Source organism: Bos taurus, chromosome 23 (genome assembly GCF_002263795.3).
Source record: "Bos taurus isolate L1 Dominette 01449 registration number 42190680 breed Hereford chromosome 23, ARS-UCD2.0, whole genome shotgun sequence".
NCBI classification, from domain to species: Eukaryota; Metazoa; Chordata; class Mammalia; order Artiodactyla; family Bovidae; genus Bos; species Bos taurus.
This window is the reverse complement of record NC_037350.1, coordinates 37,499,062-37,521,247: the sequence shown is the minus strand read 5'-3', so window position 1 is coordinate 37,521,247 and position 22,186 is coordinate 37,499,062. Positions and strand designations below refer to the sequence as shown.

Here is a 22,186-nt window from a genome sequence, read left to right as displayed (position 1 = left end):
TCACTAAGTCATGTGTGACTCTTTTGCAACCCCATAGAGCCCGCCAGGCTCCTCTGTCCATGGGATTTTCCAGGCAAGAATACTGGAGTGGGTTGTCATTTCTTCCTCCAGGGGAACTTCCTGACCCAGGGAACAAACTTGCGTCTCCTTCATTAACAGGAGGATTCTTTACCATTAAGCCAGCAGGGAAGCCCAAATTAACTATACTTCATTTTAAAAGGCTTAAGTAAATGAATATGAAAAACAATTTTGCCACCCAAACCACACCCATATACCTAATCAGTATCTCAGGTGTGGGACCCAGGCATCGGAATTATTTAAATGTCCCAGTTGATTTCAATGTATGGCCAAGTTTGGGAACCAGGACTTGAGTGTTTATTTTACCGTCATCCCGGATATCACAACAAAGACTCTTAACCGTGACCAGACATCACATGCAAAGAAAGTGGTCCTGAAAATGCCAAATACAATCAGAACAAGAAACTTGTAGTTGAAACAGCAACTGGCTTGAAACTTAAATCACCTGCTTTGGGGATGACTTTCTCATCTTTTGAAGATTCTGGGTGGTAGCATGTGTTTCTCTCCAAACCCCCTGTATTTCGTGGTAACAGTCTCGCTGATTTGGTTGGCTGCAGAGAAAGTGACACAGTGTCCGGGTGGGTCATTATTGGACTTTCCCATTGGCTCTGCTTTCGTGCATTTAGTGGGTTGATTCCAACTCACTTTGGAAACTTTGACCTCCCGAAGATTCTGCTATCTGAGCGCCTCTGGGAAAGCCGTGGTCCTTTTCAGATCTTTTCCTGCCTTTTGCCCATCAGATAGTGCTTTCTCTCCAGCAGGAGTCGATAATCATGCCTAGAAGTCTGTGACTTTATTAACTGACTCTGCCATATAATTTTCTCTGTAGAGAATCATAGTTGGCTGAAAGGGAAGATGAAGATTGAGTGCAAACTTTTAGAACATTCTGCATTCTCTGAAGACAGGAGACTGTTCATAATAAAGCAAACATTCTTTTGCACAAGCCCTCAGGCAAGGGTGTCCCAGATGCTTTGACGAGGGTGCCATTTGGTCATAAACAGTGTGATAACAGGGTGGGGACGGAAAAGAAACTCTCTCATCCCTTTTACATCTCCAGACAAGTCTAGAACCAAACCCTGAGGAACCCGGGGAAAGAGCTTGGGAAATGATCCACAGGTTGCTTACACACCCACACACACACCTTGGCCACTCAAGTTTAACGGTTGAAGGAGCTGGGGAGAGGGCAAAACTGTGTTTGGCTACGAACTAAGTCACAAATCAAGAGACTTCTGCTCTTCTTAAATTTCTGCTTCAGGTTCTATGACAGCTTTTGAAGTGTCTTATTTTCATAACTAATCTAGTAAAAATTTCTGGTGAATTTAACACTTCCCAGGGGCTGGTTAGAGCCCTCTTATGGAAGGGATCTTCCTGAGAAATGTAAATACAAGTGAACTTTATTAGTAGATGAGGTTTCAGAGATGTTCACAGGCATCAAGGCTCTGGAACGTATTCTAGGGATCTTTCTAGTCCTCTCTTCACTGTGTACAAACAAGGAAACTGAGGCGCAGAAAGCTCTGCAGCTTGGCCAACGTTTCTTGCCCTTCACAGTCTCACTGTTAAAAGAAAAATCTTTTTTTTAAGTTATATTTTGTGAACTGACAAAAAGAATGATATACTACTGTGGTAGAAATAACAGTAATGTATATGTTCCTGCAGCTTCTTATTTTATTCTCCTTTATAAACCACTCTGAGAATATAAAAATAAAGAGCGTTCTCCAAAATTGGAATGTGACTCAAATAGCCCTCTTTTCCTCTCTGCTTTTTATGAAGTGGCTGCCTACACTGCACATGTCTTTCAGTGAGCAAATGCAATTGTGAGTACAAATAGAGATTTTTGTAAAAAATCAATGTCCATGAGTTGAAAAAAGTACCAAAGTAATTATAGGATTCATTAATGATATGTTTAATAAAAACTATCCAGGTTTTTTTTTTTTTGGGATTGGTTCCATTTATTCTATAAAAATCTTAACATCCTCAGGTCGGTAAACATAGCTGCTTTGCAGAGATCAGGAAGTTTGACTTATCACACAGATTTGTTATTTTTAGTAACCAGGTACTTATTTCACATTTATAATAACTGTGGAAAAGTTTAACACAAGTTATAGGAATCGCTAGATGAACTCTCAGGTGAGACCTCCGGCCATTCTTTAACGTTCGCCAGGGGTCCTAGGTCAAGAAAAGCTATGCATTTCCGGTTTGTGACCTCACGTTGCTCACCGCGAGATTTCCTGGCCCAGAAGCCGCGGGAGGTGGCTTCACCGCACTCAGAAGGAGCGGTGTTTGGTCGCGATGCAGGTACCACGTCAGAGATGAAGAGAGTGCTTGTGCTTCGTGCCTCCACCATGCGGGTATCTGGAAGTAAGTTCCGTCGTTCCTCGGTTTCCCCGGGAGATTTGGGTCCAGGACCCTTGCGTATTCCAAAATCCCTGTATGCGGAACCCACTGAGCCAGAGGGCAGACTATACAGACAGGGGAGAAATAGTTCTCCAAGTTGTCAGGTTCAACTTGAGTCATTTTCGTGATCTCTCTTTTGTCTCCCAATTAACATAATATCTATCGAGATAACATCCAGTGCTCCAAATAAGGTACATAGGCTAGAGGTAGTAAAAAGATAAAGGGGGTGAGAAAAAGGAAAAAAAAAAAAAAAAACTCACTTGTAAAAAAGGAGACAAGCTCCATTGGCCCCTAAAAGGAACCTGATTTGTTCCACGACTGAGCTTAAGCCCTGTTCAGATAAATCGCTGCTTTTCCTGTAATTACCAAGCTGCTGAATAGAGCCAGGTCCTTGATAAGCTTTATAGTTTGTTATTGATTTTCATCATTACTAAAGGTTAACATTTATCATCATCTCCTATACAACCCAGTAGCTTTTTTTTTTAACTCGCGATAAAAAACATTTTTGCCTACATGCTCTTTGAATTCAATATTATCAAGTTTGCATATTTTTAGAGCTATTGTAGCACCAGTATTCAATCCCACATTTTTCATAGCATTTATTTCTAATATGTTTGCAAGATCTTTTTATGTGCATTTGGGAAATGAACCGATTTCATATGTATTCATTAGCCATCACTGCCATAGGCTTTTCTGTTTGATTTTCTTCTGGACCTCAAAGGTAGTGGCTCATTATGAAGTAGAAAAAGCTAAGACCTTGTTCGGAACCTTTCCTGGGTAAGTGAAAGGATTCTGAATTATAATCTCTATCAAAATGTTTGCTCACTAATATAACAGGAAATTAAAGTCCTTTTCGTGTGTCAGAACCTGAGAAGTCAAAACTGCAAAAGTGAGTTGGGAGAATTTGACTCCTTTCAAAGGGTTATATTTTTTTCTATCTTGATGGCTGTATTGTTTTGGCCTGCAAATCTAAAAAGAGAGGATCCATGCTTTGTGTTCTCCAGACTGCTGCTGCTGCTGCTGCTAAGTCGCTTCAGTTGTGTCCTACTCTGTGCCACCCCATAGACGGCAGCCCACCAGGCTCCCCCGTCCCTGGGATTCTCCAGGCAAGAACACTGGAGTGGGTTGCCATTTCCTTCTCCAATGCATGAAAGTGAAAAGTGAAAGTGAAGTCGCTCAGTCGGGTCCGATTCTTAGTGACCCCATGGACTACAGCCCCACCAGGCTTCTCCATCCATGGGATTTTCCAGGCAAGAGTACTGGAGTAGGGTGCCATTGCCTTCTCCAGACTGAGGGGTCTTTAAAACCTAGGTCATGCAGTACCTACCATTCGGGAATTGCTCTACAGCTAAATCAGGGCCCACACTCACACAGATGACTCCTCTCCTCCCCTGCCTCAGACCATTTCTCCATTTCTTCAGTCTTAGAAAACTCACTAGCTGTCCTACTTGGTGAGAAATTTCTATTCTTTATTGTTTAAAGAATAAAAATGTAATGTTTAAAAAATAGAAATTTAATGTTGAAAATTCAACATTTTAAGAGTGTTGAATTCTCATCTTAGAGCCAATACATGTCTTATGGGTATTATTTTATTCACTTTCCAATGAATCCATTCTATCTTTTAAACTCTGGGAAGTTTCTCAAAAATAGGTAGGCCTGTTGGTAAAATTCTGTCATTATAAAGCAGGTAAACTTGCATTTTTTGCAAGTGGGTACTTCATTTAAAATAATCTGTTCCCCAGAAACAGGAAGCTTCTGTAGAAGTTATTGGGGAGAAAACAATTAGAATAAAGAGGGTCTTCTATCATGTGTTCCCTGTCTGGGTGTTTTAGGGTGATTCTCCCATCTCAAAAGTTGTTTAATCTCATATTTACTTTGTTGGGGATCATATGAATTAGGATCTATGTTAAATTTTCCATAAGTGTTTGCTCTTCAGTGATCTTGCCACAAAGAGCACCAGTGGGTGGAATGGATTTACAGGGATTATGTGAAGAGACTCATTAATCCCAGGATAACCTATAAAAACCAAGACTCCCTTATTACCTTTATATGGAGAGACTACAATCAGCCCTTCCTATCCACAGGTTCTGCATTTACAGAATATTTCAACCTCAGATTGAAAATATTCTGGGAAAAAATTCCAGAAAGTTCCAAAAAGCAAAACTTGAATTTGACATGCACACTAGCAACTATTTACATAGCATTTACATTGTGTTTACAAAGCATATCAGATATTATAAGTGATTTAGAGATGATTTGAAGTACATGGGAGGAATGTACATAGATTACATGCAAATACTAAGACATTTTATACAAAAAAATTGAGAGTCTTTTGATTTTGGTATCCTGGTTGAGGGGCAGTGGGGTGGGGAGGCAGTCTTGGAACAAATCCTCCGTGGACACTGAAGGACAAAGGAATTCTGAAATTCTCCAGTCACCACTGTACTGTGTGTAATATTGTGCTTCTAAATAGTCAGTGTATCTGAGAATTGACATCACTATGTTTACATTGTTTTTTTTTTTATAAGAAATTTTCATCTTAACAAGTGAAAAATTTGTCAGAGGACCACCTTTCCTTAATTGAAATAATCTATATGAAAGAAAGTACACAGTAGGCATTGGATAATCAATTTCCTTTCTGAAAATTCGAAAGTTACCTAATTATAGGGAAGCAAAGAAGTGATATTATAGAAATGGTCAATAATCCTAAAACCTGAAGGCTCTCATCCCCTTCTTTCTTCCTTTCTCCCTCTTATCCTTCCATCCTTTTCATAGACTTGATTCTTTGTCAGTCTTCACGGAGCTTTCCGCCCACCCTGCCTCCCAGAAGCCCAGCCGTCCCAAAACCTCATCATCATGAGGGCTAGGGCTGGCTAGCCCTCACACTTCTCATCTTTAATTTCTAGTTCCTCACATTTGTCATTTACAAATTCCTGGTCCCTTGGGATTTTTGTTTTTAATGTTTCCTCTGTTAATATTCTTTTTTAATCAGTTTTTGAAGTGAATCACAAGGTAGTGTATTATGATATATCTTCTAACAGAAGTCTAAAACGTACTGCCTTCCTTCACCCTTCACATTCCTCCTCATTTGATGGACTTCCACTTAGGCCTTTTCTGTGTATTTTCAACTGTGGTTGTTTTTGCTTTTACATAGGATACCATAAGGCAAATACTGTTCTGACTTGCTTTTTCTCTTTCTCTAACTGCTGCTGCTAAGTCACTTCAGTCGTGTCCGACTCTGTGCGACCCTATAGACGGCAGCCCACCAGGCTCTGCCGTCCCTGGGATTCTCCAGGCAAGAACACTGAATACCTTCTCCAATGCATGAAAGTGAAAAGTGAAAGTGAAGTCGCTCAGTCATGTCCGACTCTCAGCGACCCCATGGACTGCAGCCTTCCAGGTGCCTCCATCCATGGGATTTTCCAGGCAAGAGTACTGGAGTGGGGTGCCATTGCCTTCTCCACTTTCTCTAACTAGATAAAGCCAAAGATGGATCTCACCATAAAATACTGCAGCTACATAATATGGGTGTATAATGTAATGTTTTACTTAACCATTCCTCAATTAATGGACAACAGACATTTAGGTGTTTTTTTTTTTTTTTTTTTTTTAATTATTTTTAGCTCCCCCTACCCACCCCCCACCGTTAAATACAATGCTGTATTTAAATCCTTGTACTTATCTCTCTGTGCATATTTTTTAGTATATCTCTAGGATAAATTGGTTCTCAGAAGTGCAATTATAGTGTCAAAATGATGTGTGCATTTAAAATGTTGATCACACTGCCAGATTACCCTCCAAATTGTTGGGCATGTACCTACTCTTTTACTAGCCAACTCCTGTTTATTGTGTAATTTTTTTAAATTTACTATAAAATGTTTCAGGTACAAAGGGTACAAAAAAATAGCCGCATGTAATAACATGAACATTTTAAGAGTGCTGAATTCTCATCTTAGAGCCAATATGTGTCTTATCAGTATTATTTTATTCACTTTGCAGTGAATCCATTCTATCTTTTAAACTCTGGTAAGTTTCTCAAGAATAGGTAGGCCTGTTGGTAAAATTCTGTCATTATAAAGCAGGTAAACTTGCATTTTTTTGCAAGTGGGTAGTACATTTAAAATAATGTTTCCCAGAAACAGGAAGCCTCCATGGAAGTTATTGGGGAAAAACCAATTAGAATAATGGGAGGTCTTCTGATGCCAAAGAAGCTGAAGTTGAATGGTGCTCTGATGACCTATAAGACCTTCTAGAACTAACACCAAAATAAGATGTCCTTTTCATCATAGGGGACTGGAATACAAAAGTAGGAAGTCAAGAGATACCTGAATAACAGGCAAGTTTGGCCTTGGAGTACAAAATGAAGCAGGGCAAAGGCTAACAGAATTTTGCCAAGAGAACACACTGGTCATAGCAAACACCCTCTTCCAACAACACAAGAGAAGACTACAATGGACATCACCAGACAATCAATACTGAAATCAGATTGATGATATTCTTTGTGGCCAAAGATGGGGACACTCTATACAGTCAGCAAAAACAAGACCGGGAGCAGACTGTGGCTCAGGTCATGAACTCCTTGTTTCCAAATTCAGACTTAAATTGAAGAAAGTAGGGAAAACCACTAGACCATTCAGGTATGACCTAAATCATATCCTTACGATTATACAGTGGAAGTGACAAATAGATTCAAGGGATTAGATTTGATAGAGTGCCTGAAGAACTATGCACAGAGGTTCGTGACGTTGTACAGGAGGCAGTGATTAAGACCATCCCCAAGAAAAAGAACTGCAAAAAGGCAAAATGGCCTGTCTGAGGAGGCCTTACAAATAGCTGAGAAAAGAAGAGAAGCTAAAGGCAAAGAAGAAAAGGAAAGATATATCCATCTGAATGCAGAGTTCCAAAGAATACCAAGGAGAGATGAGAAAGCCTTCCTAAGTGATCAATGCAAAGAAATAGAGGAAAATAATAAAATGGGAAAGACTAGAGATCTCTTCAAGAAAATTGGAGATATCAAGGGAATATTTCTTGCAAAGTGGAAGTCGCTCAGTCGTGTCTGACTTTTTGCTACCCCATGGACTATACAGTCCTTTGAATTCTCCAGGCCAGAATACTGGAGTGGTTATTCCAGTATTTCCCTTCTCCAGGGGATCTTCCCAACCCAGGGATCGAACCTAGGTCTCCGATATTGCAGGTGGATTCTTTAACAGCTGAGCCACAAGGGAAGCCCAAGAATACTGGAGTGGGTAGCCTATCCTTTCTCCAGCGGATCTTCCCGACCCAGGAATTGAACTGTGGTCTCCTGCATTGCAGGCAGATTCTTTACCATCAAAGCTGTCAGGTATTCCCATTTCATGCAAAGATGGGCATAATAAAGTACAGACCTAACAGACATGGAAGATAAAAGAAGAGGTGGCAAGAATACACAAAAGAACTATACAAAAAAGGTCTTAATGACTCAAATAACCAGGATGGTGTGGTCACTCACCTAGAGCCAGACATTCTGGAGTGTGAAGTCAAGTGGGCCTTAGCATCACTATGAACAAAGCTAGTGGAGGTGATGGAATTCCAGTTGAACTTTTTCAAATCCTAAAAGATGATGCTGTGAAAGTGTTGCACTCAGTATGCCAGCAAATTTGGAAAACTCAGCAGTGGCCACAGGACTGGAAAAGGTCAGTTTTCATTCCAGTCCCGAAGAAGGGCAATGCCAAAGAATGTTCAAACTACCGCACAGTTGCACTCATCTCACATGCTAGCAAAATGATGTTCAGAATTCTCCAAGTGAGTCTTCAACAGTACGTGAACTGAGAACTTCCAGATGTTCAAGCTGGGTTTAGAAAAGGGAGAGGAACCAGAGATCAAATTGCCAGCGTCCGTTGGATCAAAAAAAAAAGCAAGAGAGTTCTAGAAAAACATCTTCTTCATTGACTGCACTAAAACCTTTGGCTGTGTGGATCACAACAAACTGTGGAAAATTGTTCAAGAGATGGAAATACCACACCACCTTACCTGCCTCCTGAGAAACCTGTATGCAGGTCAAGAAGCAACAGTTAGAACCAGACATGGAACAATGGACTGGTTCAAGTTGAGAAAGAAGTATGTCAAGACTGTGTGTATATTGTCACCTGCTTGTTTAACTTATACGCAAAGTACATCATGCGAAATGCTGGGCTCGATGAAGCACAAGCTGGAATCAAGATTGCCGGGAGAAATATCAACAACCTCAGATATACAGATGATATCACTCTAACGGCAGAAAGCAAAGATGAACGTAAAGGGCCTCTTGATGAAGGTGAAAGAGGAGAGTGAAAAAACTGGCTTAAAACTCAACATTTGAAAAACAAAGATCATGGCATCTGATCCCATCACTTCATGGCAAATAGATGTGGAGACAGTGGAAACAGTGACAGACTTTATTTTCTTGTGCTCCAAAATCACTGCAGACAGTGGCTGCAACCATGAAATTAAAAGACACTTGCTTCTTGGAAGAAAAGCTATGACCAACCTAGACAAGGTATTAAAAAGCAGAGACATTACTTTGCCAACAAAAGTCCATATAATCAAAGCTATGGCTTTTCTAGTAGTCATGTATAGATGTGAGAGTTCAGTCATAAAGAAGGCTGAGTGCCAAAGAATTAATACTTTTGAACTATGGTGTTGGAGAAGACTCTCCACTCCCTTGGATAGCAAAGAGATCAAAGCAGTCAATCCTAAAGGAAATCAACCCTGAATATTCATTGGAAGGATTGATGCTGAAGCTGAAACTCCAATACTTTGGCCACCTGATGCAAACAGTTGACTCACTTGAAAAGACCCCGATGCTGGGAACGCTTGAAGGCATGAAGAGATGGGTATGACAGAGGACAAGATGGTTGGATGGCATCACCAACTCAATGGACATGAGTTTGCACAAGCTCTGGGAGATGGTGAAGGACAGGGAAGCCTGGCATGCTGCAGTCCATGGGGTCTCAAAGAGTCTGACCTGACTGAGCTACTGAACAACAAATACTTCCATCTGGCATAATTTCTTTTTGCTCAAAGGATTTCGTTTAATATTTCTTTTAGTGCACATATACTGGTTAAAGTTTTTTTCAGCTTTTGTGTCTCAGAAAAAAATCTCTGTTTTGCCTTTGGATTTTGAAAGATATTTTTGCTTGGTATGGAATTCTAGTTTGACAGTTTCTTTTCTGTCAAAGCTTTTAAAGCTGTTGCTCCACTATCTTCTGACTACATAGTTAGAAATGGGAAAGTTCCCATCATTTTTATTTCGTTTTTTAACTTGTCCTTTTTTTTTTTTATCCCTCTGGCTGCTTTTTGGATTTTCTCGCTTTGTCATTGATTTTTGAGCAATTTGATTGTGATGTATGTGCCTTGATACAGTTTTCTTTATGTTTCTTGTGTTTGAGATACTGCACTTCTTGAAAAAAAACTGTACATTTATGTCATTCATGTCTCTACTTAACTTTTTGAACATATGCAATATAGTTATATTAACTTTTATATATGTCTTTGTCTACTATTTCAAACATTTGTGTTGGTTCTAGGTTCATTTCTGTTGATTGATTGATTGATTTTTTTTTTTTTTTTCTCCTAAATATAGGTGGGATTTTCATGCTTCCTTGGAAGCCTGGTACTCTCTGGTTGGATGATAGTCATTAATTGGGTGCTAGACATTTTTGTATTTCTGTAAATATTCTTGAGTTTTGTTTTGAAATGCAGTTTCGTTTCTTAGAAACAGTTTGATCTTTCAGGTCTTGCTTTTTTGGGTGGGACAAGAGCATGTTTATTCAAGGGCTACTTTTGCCTCAGCAATGAGACAGTACTCTTCTGAGTTTTCTACCCTATACCTCATGAATTATGGGTTTTTTTTTGTATTTTTTTCCAGCCTGAGAACAATTGTAGGAACAATGTGCCTGTGGTTTCAGGCCCTGTGGGAACTCTCGACAGTGTTTTCCATCCCCCTTGGGTGTTTGTTTTTCCTAGACTTGATTCGTGTCTTCACGTACATCAACCAGTCAGGGGTCTGCTGAATTCAAGGGACCTTGTGCAGATTTCTAAGATTCTCTCTTTAAATAGGTCTTTCCTTTTTGGTCCTTTGTCCAAATTGTAGCTCTTTTGAACTCCCAGACTCTAAGCAACATCTTCTCAACTCAGCCTTCACCTGGGTTCCTTCCTGCAGTACTACTGCAGCCTAGCAACTCCCAGCCCTCAAATACAGGGATTGAGTTTGCCACAAAATGAAAGTTGAGTGAGCAGGAGAGCAGCACTTTTTGGCCATCAAGTCAATTGTACAAGTATTGAATATTGCTGACATGATTCGACACTAGCAGATGTCAGCTTTATGTTCTTTGTATTTCTTAAAGTAACACTTTACTACTTTAAGAAGGAGTTCTTCAATTAGTTCTTAGGGTCATAAATCTTCCAAAACCATTCTTACTTCTTGAAGTCCATTTATTAATATCTTGCTTCTGTACCAGGAGATAGTTTGTGAATCTCTGTCCTCCAGAGCGAAGTGCCCTGTCCCTTGAACCCTGGGTGATAATTAAACACATGCTGTTTTTCTGAGATTTAAGGTACCAGCACTGTGCTGCAAGCTGTTTTAGCAACTATGTTCTGAAGCAGGCTTCTGTGAACTCACCAGTCTGGATTCAGAACAGTTACCCTCATGTATTAACAGTAACTCAATGGGAGAAAGATTGCTGACATTTTTTGGTGCTAGTAATGAAACAGTGAATTACTACTCTCTAAAGTTGATCCGTCAAACCCATGGTAAGAATTTGTTTATATCTGTTTATTGCATCTATAAACTCTTTTTAGAGGTGAATGGTTGAGGACATAAAAAGAAGTACCTTTGTGTGTTTAATTATCATTGTTTTCCGTGGATGGGATGAGGTCCAACTATTCAAATGGATAGCTCAGATTTGCTTTTATTTTTAGTACTTGTTTTGAGTCCTCACAGATAACATTAAGCATGACAGAGATGTAATTTCATTAACCCAAAAGATGATTGGCTTTGTCACTTCATAAAATTTTAGTGTTTGGTATGAGCAACATAGGTGTCCTTTGATAAAACATAATGAACATTTTTAAGATGGTAATAATTTATCCTCTGAGTCCATAGACTGTGGCCCAAGGCCATATCTGTTCCACTGCCTGTTTTTAAATAAAGTTTTGTTGGAATAGAGTCAAGCCCGTATATGTATGTGCTCTGGTTGCTTTCTTGTTACAACAGCAGATTTGAGCAGTTACAACAGAGCTGTGTCCCACAAGGCCTAAAATATTTACTGCCTGGTCTTCCTGGTTTATTCCACTGCTGATGAAAGGAGGTAAAATCTCAAGAAAAAAAACTAGGAATTGGAAAGGGAAGTAGAGATTAAATAGTACTCCAGTGAGAGCAGCAGAATGAGAGCCTGTTTCCTAACTGCCCATTGCTGAATATATTTTAAATACTTTTGCCAACCTCCAAATTGGAAATTCAGATGTCTGAAGAGAAGAATTCTTGAATTCCATTTTATGGGCAATAACTACATATTCAAGGCTAGCAATCATTTAAATTAAAGAAGAATACATTATGAATTTGGTAATATGAATAAATGTAAAACTGTCTTTTAAGTTAGCAATTTAATTGCACAATTTTCCCTGTCATTTATTTTTCTGTAAAAGCATAGAAAATTCAGACTTTGAAGGGAGCAATAAAGCATAAGCATTGCAGAGGGGATAAAAATCTTTTGCCCACTCTGATTTAGAGACCTCTGTGACTCACGGATAAAAAGGGTCATCATAGTGTTTCTTATTATTAAAAGTATTACTCATTTTTTCTTATTTCATCTGAGTAGCATTAGGTTTATATAACTTATTAATCATTACTTTATCTTAAGCTTCTTACCCATTTACTTTTAGTTTGAGATACATAGCCAGACAGACAGATTGACAGAATTAATCTGTTAAAGGTTTTCAGAGGTCTTCACTTTTTAAGACCAGCATATTATTAGGGGTAGAAAGACGTTAGAGCTTCAGGTCCTATTTTCAAAAGAAACAATTGCCTTTATTATGTGGGTTCATTTACTGATATAAAATGCCAAGCACAGTGCCTTATACTTAGAGACCCAATAGTGTATATGTGTCAATCCCAATCTCCCAATTTATCCCATTCCCCAGTTCCCTGCGCACTGCCCCCCGCTTGGTGTCCATACGTTCTCTATATCTGTGTCTCTATTTCTGCTTTGCAAATAGGTTCATCTGTACCATTTTTCTAGATTCCACATACATGCATTAGTGAATGTACTTAGTGCCACTGAATTATAGTGTTAAATATGGTTAAAATAGTATGTTTTCTGTCATGTGACTTTCACCACAATTAAAAAAAAACACTTAAAAATAATCAGTGGTATTAGAGAGGCTTTGCTATTCAGAAAACAAGAACAACATGCTATGAAAATAGGTTGAGGGAGCGAAACAAATGTTCTTGGAAATTAAAAATCTAGTTGCCCTTTTTTTAAGTCAAGTAAAAGCTAAATTTGGTGTAAGCAAGTAAGTAAATTTGATGTTAATGAGTAGAACAACAACAACAACAAAAAGACTTGGAAAATAGAAGATAAAAGCTTTAGAGGATCAATCCAAGAGGAATAGGAATTCCAGAAAGATTAGACCATGACAATGAGAGGGAGTGGCTTACAGCATAAATATTCCTCACCGCTGAAGGCCAAGCATGTAGTTTCTAGAAGCTCACAGTGAGTGAACAAAAGAAGCAGACCTGACTATGTGTTGTGAAATTTTACAATAAATGTGAGACAGGCCTGGAAGCTTTGAGGGAAGTTAAAAATCAAAGAGCTTCAAAGGAATGAGAATCTGTGACCGCAGGTTTCTCATCATCCACCGTCGATATCAAAACCCTGGGAGCAGTGACTTCAGAGTCCTGAGGGCTGCTGATGGCCAACCTTCAGTTCTTAGCGTAGAACCCTCAAGTGCGAGGGTGGAACACACATTTCAGGTATGTTAAGGGCTCAGACTTTCTCTTCCGTACCACTGTTGGAAGGTGTTCCGGGAAAACAACGAATTAACAGCGGGATCAGGAAACTGACTCTGTTGCAAGCAGTAGTACCCAACTCTGGCCAGCTTAAGCAGAAAAGATGTTTATTGAAAGGATATTGGATAACTCCACTGAATTGTCAGGAAGATTAGAGAACCAGGCTTGGCAAACAGGCAGAAACAAGGAAGGATCTGTAGCCAGAACCACAGCTAAAACATTTCACCGCAGCCATCAGCACCAATCTGCTCTTGTGCTGGAGCAACTCCAAATTCCAGACCTAGGGAAGGTGTATCTGCCTGTCCCAGCCCAGGGGACCCTAGCCCAGGTTCCAGGGAAACTGGGAGAGAGGACTGGGAGTCTAAAGTTTCTGTGGTTGACTCAAGAGAGGGAAATTTCTCCCCTAACCCTCTTGAGTTCCTTTGGCTAGTATAATGATTTAATTGACACAAAACAGATTAACAGAGGAGGGAGAAAAAAGAGGGAAAAAAAAGCAATTCATATGCATGAGGTCTTAGAGGATTAAGATCCCCAAAGTGACCAAAACAGGCCATTTATCATTCTAGATGAAGAACCAATTACTTGTGAAAATTTAACCACAAAGGGGCTTGTGCTTGGGGTAACAAACTGGATGAAGAAGTAACAAAGTTTGTTTATATGGCTTCCTTACCCTTGAATTCCCTAATTCTGGTGATAAGGAGGCTTTCCATACCTTCATGTGAGAGAATTATTTCCCAGTTTCATGGGGAATGGGGTGGGGGTAGGGGGGATGGACAGGGTGGTGTTTTTTTTTAAATATATTTTTTCCCATCTATTTCCTCAAGTAACTTTTTTTTTTTAACTTAAATTTATTTTTAATTGGGGAATAACTGCTTTACAGTATTGTGTTGGTTTCTGCTATATACCCACCTCAATCAGCCATAAGTACCCACCTCAATCAGCTGTAAGTATCCATGCATATGTCCCCTCCCTCTTGAGACTCCCTCCCACCTCCCACCTCATCCCACCTCTCTAGGTTGTCACAGTCAAGTAACTTTTAATTCAAAGTTTTTAGATATAGAAAGGAAGGCAGTCACCAGTTCATAAGTAATTGACTTCTGTTCCAAAAGTTGTACGTCAATTTAAGATTTCTTCTCCTTTAGAAGCCTTCTTGTGTACCTGGTTAGATTCCCAAACTAGTCCATGAATACAAGTTAGAGTGAAGTGAAAATACCTAGATCTGTTGTTTACAAATCAAAAGAAGCAACAGAGTCCATTTTGGGGTCCATTCCAGTAGTCCACTGAGAAATTGTGGAAGGATTTGCCTGGGGCCGTGAAGCAGGCGTGGAGGGGGGCACCTGAAAAAGAAAAGAGACTATTCTGCCTACCAGATGCTTGTGGCTAGAATGTGGGACCTCAGGCGGCATCTCCACCAAGGAAAATGCACACTAGCTACTGCCAGTGCCAAGTGCTCCCATCTGAGCTTCTTGGGTGCTGTTCAGTTCATCAGTCCTCTGAGATACTGGTTTCTGAGTAGGCTTCTCACCTAACAGCTTCTCTTGATAGATTCTAAACTTAACGTGTTGCTGGAAAAAACTCCTGGAAAGACCAGAGCTCTTCCTCTTAGGTAACCTTATGTTCAATGAAAGATTGACGCTGGCAGTGTGGTTATTTCTTCTCCGAGAAAGAAAAAGTTAAGACAGTAAAATCACTGTAATCCTACCGGGAGAAGGCAATGGCACCCCACTCCAGTACTGTTGCCTGGAAAATCCCATGGACGGAGGGGCCTGGTGGGCTGCAGTCCATGGGGTCGCTAGGAGTCGGACACGACTGAGCGACTTCACTTTCACTTGACTTCACTTTCACTTTCCACTTTCATGCATTGGACAAGGAAATGGCAACCCACTCCAGTGTTCTTGCCTGGAGAATCCCATGGACGGAGAAGCCTGGTAGGCTGCAGTCCAGTCGGACACGACTGAAGTGACTTAGCAGCAGCAGGCTGTAATCCTACCACCCAAAGATTAATACTGTTAAACTGTTTGTTATTATGTATCCTTAGATACTTTCTTTCTATGCATATAGTTTTCCCACAGAAGTAGTAAATCTTACTGTTTACTGCTTAAAAAAAAATCTTACATACATAAATGTACATCATTATTAATTGCATAACATTACGTTATATAAATGTAGAATAACTTCCTGAATTTTTCTTCTGAGATTGGGCATTTATGTTGGACATATGTGGAAAAGTATAAATATTCAAGAAACTGGGTGTGCTGTTTTTAATAGACAAACCGTAGAAACAACGTAAATGTTCTCAGAATATACTCCAAAAAATGGAAGTGTTAGTTTGAAAGATATAAATTTAATGTGTATACAGACACCTCACTTTGTGAAATCCAACCAAATGTTACAGAACTATAAACATGAAATCATTACCTCATATTTAATTTTACTTCTTAGACATAATCTCCGTTAACATTGGATGTGGATCTTTTCAGACTTCTCTCCTCTGTGGATACATGGGTAATTTCATATTGAAGTCTATAGTTTTATAGTTTTTACCCCCATGAGATAATACTATACACATCCTTGTGCAACCTTAATTTTTCCCCTTTATAAATATGTCTTAAAAAAATATTTCCAAACATGTAGATGTATGTGTGTGTGTTTATCCCTTTTATAGGTTGGTAATGTTGGAGCTTTGTGACTGACCTGCCAAGAAACTTTGGGAATTTATTCCTCGATTCATTGAAAATAAATAGGTCAGTTTGATTGAGTGCATACCATATGCAAGGCTTTGAGGAAACCAAGCTACTTAGGATCTGAGCTCATGGTCCAGTGTGGAAACCTGGAGAGTCTATGTGTTATGATAGTGAAATCATGCCCCAACAGCAAACACGATGGCAGCAAAGGAGGGACGTGTCAATCAGTCCAGGGAAGTCATGGTCACTGACAAGCTATTTGAACAGACCCGAGTTCAATCCTGGTTTCTGTGATTTATTAACTGAGATTTTAGGTAAATCCTTAACTTCTCTGCCTCAGTGCAAGATGGCTTTAGGAATGCCTAGCCCACGATGCTGTCATGAATATTTATTGGGGAAGTGGTTATAGCAGAGGAGTGTTGAATGCCCATTAGTAGGTGTCTGTCTAACTAAACGAATCATGATATATTAATGGATACACTATTATGCAGCTCTGAAAAATAAAGTCATTCTCTGTATACTGATAGGGACCAAACTCCAAGATGTATTATTAACAGTGTGTGGTTTGCTACCATTTGTGTAAAAAAAAAAATTTTTTTTATAAGATGTGATGGTTTAAAACTATATGTACTTGTATTTACACAGCCTGTCTAAAAGGATATCTAAGTAACTTAGCAGTGCTTGCCTTTGAGGAAGGGAATTGGGGATCAAGAGTGAGAGAAAGACACAACATTGAAAATCAACTATCAATAAAAATTTTAAAAGGAACAGAAAAGAATGGGAGAAAGATTAGCTGTCCAGGTATATCCATTTGTGCTGCTTGAATTATCTTGTGTGTTTATTATGAGGAAAGTTTTTTTAAATTATGAATAAAATAAAACAAGTTTATCATAAAGTAAGATGGTATCAGTTTAGTATAACTTCAAATATTTTTATATGCCAATCTTTCACTATCATTTTATGGAATGGTTACAGACACAGACTTTAGAGTACATATTTACTGGCTGTGGGGATATTGGAAAAGTTATTTAAGAAATCTAAATATCCATTTTCTCCTGTAAAGTAGGAAATTATATTAACCACTTTATGGGGTTGTTGTAAAAATAAGATACATAGTCGAGTGGGAAGCGATTAACCTGTGATATGATATATTGTAAGCACTCAAATGTTGAGTGTGCTGTAGTTAATACTAAAAGGCTGTATCTAGGACTCTTTGTTGCAAGTGATAGTAATCTAACTGTTGTCATTTACCAAAAAGGGACATTTGTCAGCTCACACAAATGAAAGTCCAGAGTAGCTCTGTTTTGGGGACTGGTGACATCTAGCAACCCCTTTGAAGGGACTCAGTCCCCCTTCAGCTCTTAACTCTGCTTTCTTCTCTGTTGGCTCATCTCCTAGGGAGCTCCAGGCTCATGTCCTACTAGCCTCACAGTGAAAAGAACCCAGTACTATCCAACAGAAATCCCATTACTGACTGATTCATCATGCTTTGGTCATGGGCCCATCCGTCAGTCAGGTTAGCCAGCCGACTGGACCATGCTGATGGGTGGGCCCAGGGCCAGCCTAAGATGCTGAACAGTGCCCGACCTTTTGTTCTCAAGCTTGGAGACAAAGAAACCACCTAAACTGAGAACTGTGAAGAAGTTCTCCAGATGAAAAAAATAGGAGCAAGAAATACCAAGGTAGACAGAAACCACGGATGTTCCCTCCGGCCCACTGCTTGGCTGCCTGACAGTTATTCCTGTTATTTTCATGTGTATATTTCCTGAAACGCTTAATGGTGCAACTCTTCCATACAGAGTCATGTCATCATAGTTGGGGCTGAGGTCCTGAAGTTAACACATACTTCCTTTCCAGTAAAAGCCACCCTTGATAATGACAGCTCAGGAAGATGCTGCATGGCTCATGGTCAGCATTTACTCCTCCTCAGGACCAAATGGCTGGGCCTTCTGTTAAGTACCACATGTATTAGTTGCTTTACTGGTAGAGGGCGTGTAATACGAAGATCCCTTTATAAACAAGGTAGCTCTCCGTTCAGCAAGACATTCACACTAAGAGCAAACAAACGTTGAGATAACCAAGAGGAGATTTCCTCTGTGCTGGGTGCTCTGCCCAGGGCAAGGGGGTGTGTAGGTGGAGACTGCCTGCCCTGTTTAAATCCTCCCACCTGGCTTCTTATTTGTTTTAGCAGGCACATGTGCTCGAACTTGCTAAGGTAACCATTAAAGTAATGTTGCTGCATCATATATCAAAATGTGGAGCCCTTCCTCTAGAAGAGAGTCCCGTTATTGTGCCTGTCTTCAGATCTAGGACCTGCACAAGTTCTGTGTGGTTCAGTTTAGTCCCTGCTCACTACACAGTGGAAGAAAGGAAACAGGATAACCCGAAACTTCATTTGAAAAAGGGGAGATCACACACGGAGCTCACCTCCCGAAGCACATCCGTGTCCTCCCCACAGCGGAAGGCTTTCTGGAGATGTGACCTGCTTGTGGGGCCAAGATGGCCACTCTGATTTCTGTCCTTTAGGAGGATTTTTCTGAGGGTGCCCTTCTTTCATTTCCTTTGGGTATAAATTCACAGGCTTAGTGATTGATTCCCTCAGAGACAGAGGTCTCATAGGCTGTCACTTTCTCGGGTGCCTTTCAAATTGAGTCGATTTTCTATCTAGTATTGAGATTTGGTCCACTCTGGTTTGGTGCTTGGTTACCAAAGTCACACAGCCTGACTAGTTTTGGTCCTTGAAGTTGAATCTGAGTTTCTTAGCAACAGATCTCAGAATTTTCCCCACCCCACAGCCTACTGCTTCCATGGACCTTAGCCTCAGAGCAGTTGGAAACAACATCCTAGGATGGAGAAGCAAAAACAAGTATGTCCCCAGGCTGTTGGCCAGCGGATGGTTCTTTATTGAGGGGTCAAGGAGGATGCAGCCTGTAGGGTGCAGGAGTTAGGATCCCAAGCTCTTTTCCCATTTTACTTTCCTTCTGTGGGCGCTAGCCAGGCCAGAGAATACAGCTCTCTTAAGTTTTTACAGAGAGAAAGCGTCTCTAGAGCAGAGCTGTAGAGCTTTTCTCCTCTGTTTTTAGGTAAGCCTCAAATGAAGCTTGTCTCTCTCAGTAATAATTTCCTGAAGACCACAAGAAGTGGCCACCACACCCTGCCCCTCTTTAGCGATGCACACCGGCTCCACATTGCACTGGAGCCCTTCATGACTCAGCCATTTCCACAGGCTCTTACTCTGCCCGCCTCACCTTCCTTCAGGAGATCCTTCCTTCAGGGGGTCCTCACCACACCTTCAGGAGCGCAACTCAAAGTGCTCTGAGGAAAAAAAGAGGCTTTATTGGCCAGTGTAACTGAAAAGTCTGGGGAAGACCAACTTCATGACCTGACCCAGAGTTCTGAAGGATGGCCTCAGACAGACTCCCACCTCTCCTTTTCCTCACTCTGCTTTCCCCTGGGGAGGCCTCATTTTCAGGCCACTTCCGGCTAACAATTTAACCTTACTAACAAGCCACACCCCTTACTAGCAGTAGTTCCAGAAAACTTCCTTGGATTGCCTTGTTCACCCAGCTTTGGTCCTAGGTCATCTGATTCGATCACTGTGGGGGAGGGTGAGGATGGAAAGAAAGACAAGCCTAGTCGGGGTCACCTGTGTGCACGGATACACCTGTCTGTGGGAAGAGATGCTCCCCAAAGATCAGGGAACTAGCCCGATTAAGAGGGAATGTTCTCTGGGCCAGCCAAAGCAACAGGCCCATATAAGGATTTGACGGACTATGTGGGAGCAGATGATGACATCCAGAGGGCTTCCCAGGTGGGGCAAGTAGTAGTAAAGAACCCGCCTGCCAATGCAGGAGACATGAGACAGGGGAGGGTCAGTTCCTGAGTTGGGAAGATCCCCTGGAGGAGGTCATAGCAATCCACTCCGGTATTCTTGCCTAGAGAATCCCATGGACAGAGGAGCCTGGCAGGCTTTGCTAGTCCATAGGGTCATACAGAGTCGGATACGACTAAAGCTGCTTAGCACACACACAAAGTTAATTTGCTAATTGTCATTTCTGGGCCTTTGGAGTGGTGATGTTTAGCTCAGCACTGCTCAGTGGAAAGATACTGTGTGCCACAAACACAGGCCACGCAATAAAAAGATATATATGTGTGTATGTGAACAATAGACTGGTTCCAAATAGGAAAAGGAGTACGTCAGGGCTGTATATTGTCACCCTGCTTATTTAACTTATATGCAGAGTACATCATGAGAAACGCTGGACTGGAAGAAGCACAAGCTGGAATCAAGATTGCCGGGAGAAATATCAATAACCTCAGATATGCAGATGACACCACCCTTATGGCAGAAAATGAAGAGGAACTAAAAAGCCTCTTGATGAAAGTGAAAGTGGAGAGTGAAAAAGTTGGCTTAAAGTTCAACATTCAGAAAACGAAGATCATGGCATCCAGTCCCATCACTTCATGGGAAATAGATGGGGAAACAGTGGAAACAGTGTCAGACTTTATTTTTTGGGGCTCCAAAATCACTGCAGATGGTGACTGCAGCCATGAAATTAAAAGACACTTACTCCTTGGAAGGAAAGTTATGACCAACCTAGATAGCATATTCAAAAGCAGAGACATTACTTTGCCAACAAAGGTTCATCTAGTCAAGGCTATGGTTTTTCCTGTGGTCATGTGTGGATGTGAGAGTTGGACTGTGAAGAAGGCTAAGTGCCGAAGAATTGATGCTTTTGAACTGTGGTGTTGGAGAAGACCCTTGAGAGTCCCTTGGACTACAAGGAGATCCAACCAGTCCATTCTGAAGCAGATCAGCCCTGGGATTTCTTTGGAAGGAATGATGCTAAAGCTGAAACTCCAGTACTTTGGCCACCTCATGCAAAGAGTTGACTCTTTGGAAAAGACCCTGATGCTGGGAGGGATTGGGGGCAGAAGAAGGGGATGACAGAGGATGATATGGCTGGATGGCATCACTGACTTGATGGGCGTGAGTCTGGGTGAACTCCAGGAGTTGGTGATGGACAGGGAGGCCTGGCATGCTTGGATTCATGGGGTTGCAAAGAGTCGGACATGACTGAGCGACTGAACTGAACTGAACTGATGTGTATAGATAAAATACACATACAGATAAAATGATCACTTTAATAGTATCTTATTGAATAATTTATAAAGCCAAAACAGCACCATTTTAACATGTAATCAATATTAAAAAATGATTCATGAGCTCTTTGACCCTTAGTTTTTGAAATCCAGTGTGTGTCTTACATGGACAGCACGTGTCAGTTCACATGAGCCTCCTGTGGCTCATGGCCACTGTAGTGAACAGAATGAATTTAGCTGATAACTTTTCCGTAGAGAAGCTGGATATGTGTCATCAGCTGATAAGTTGTTACTTCAGTGTCTATGTCATGGGGAGTTATTTTGAAATTGTGAATCTCCTCATTAGAAGAATCCGCCCTGAAATGAGCCTAAATGCACATTGCTGTGTGGGTGTCTAGTTGGTACCACCCCTGTCTGAACGCCCTTCACACCCATGCAGTCAGCAGTCGGCAATTACTTACTTAATTACCTGGCTTCTTTCCTGGTCTCTGCACAGTAGGAACCAAGGGACTCTTTATCTGTCTTGCTTAGCTCTGTTCCCTAAGCCCAGAGCCCAGTACACAAAAGACACAAAGTGGATATTTTTAAAGTGAAAATCAGATGAAAAAGTTGGGTGAGAACTTCTCGTTTGCCCAAGTTGATAACAAAATGCAGAAAATAATCCCAGTGGAAGCCCAAGATTGAGTGTTTGTGGTATTTTTTATTCTGATGAATGACCATTTGTAGTCTGTGACTAGTTGTGTTCCTGTTCAATCACTCTTTCTTTCATTGAATATATCAATATATGTATATATAGAGAGAGACTGTATGTGTGATTGAATACCTACAGAAACCCAGGCTCTGTGCCAAGCCCTAGGTCTGCAAGGATAAATGGGAAACAGTCCCTGCCTTAAAGGAAATG

General features: G+C 40.7%; 1 protein-coding gene across 2 annotated transcripts in view; it reads left to right on the top strand.

The window, feature by feature from the left end:
* E2F3 (E2F transcription factor 3) overlaps nt 1-22,186 on the top strand; it is an 84,336-nt gene that overhangs the window by 48,229 nt on the left and 13,921 nt on the right. The gene's annotated exons all lie outside the window — the stretch shown is intronic.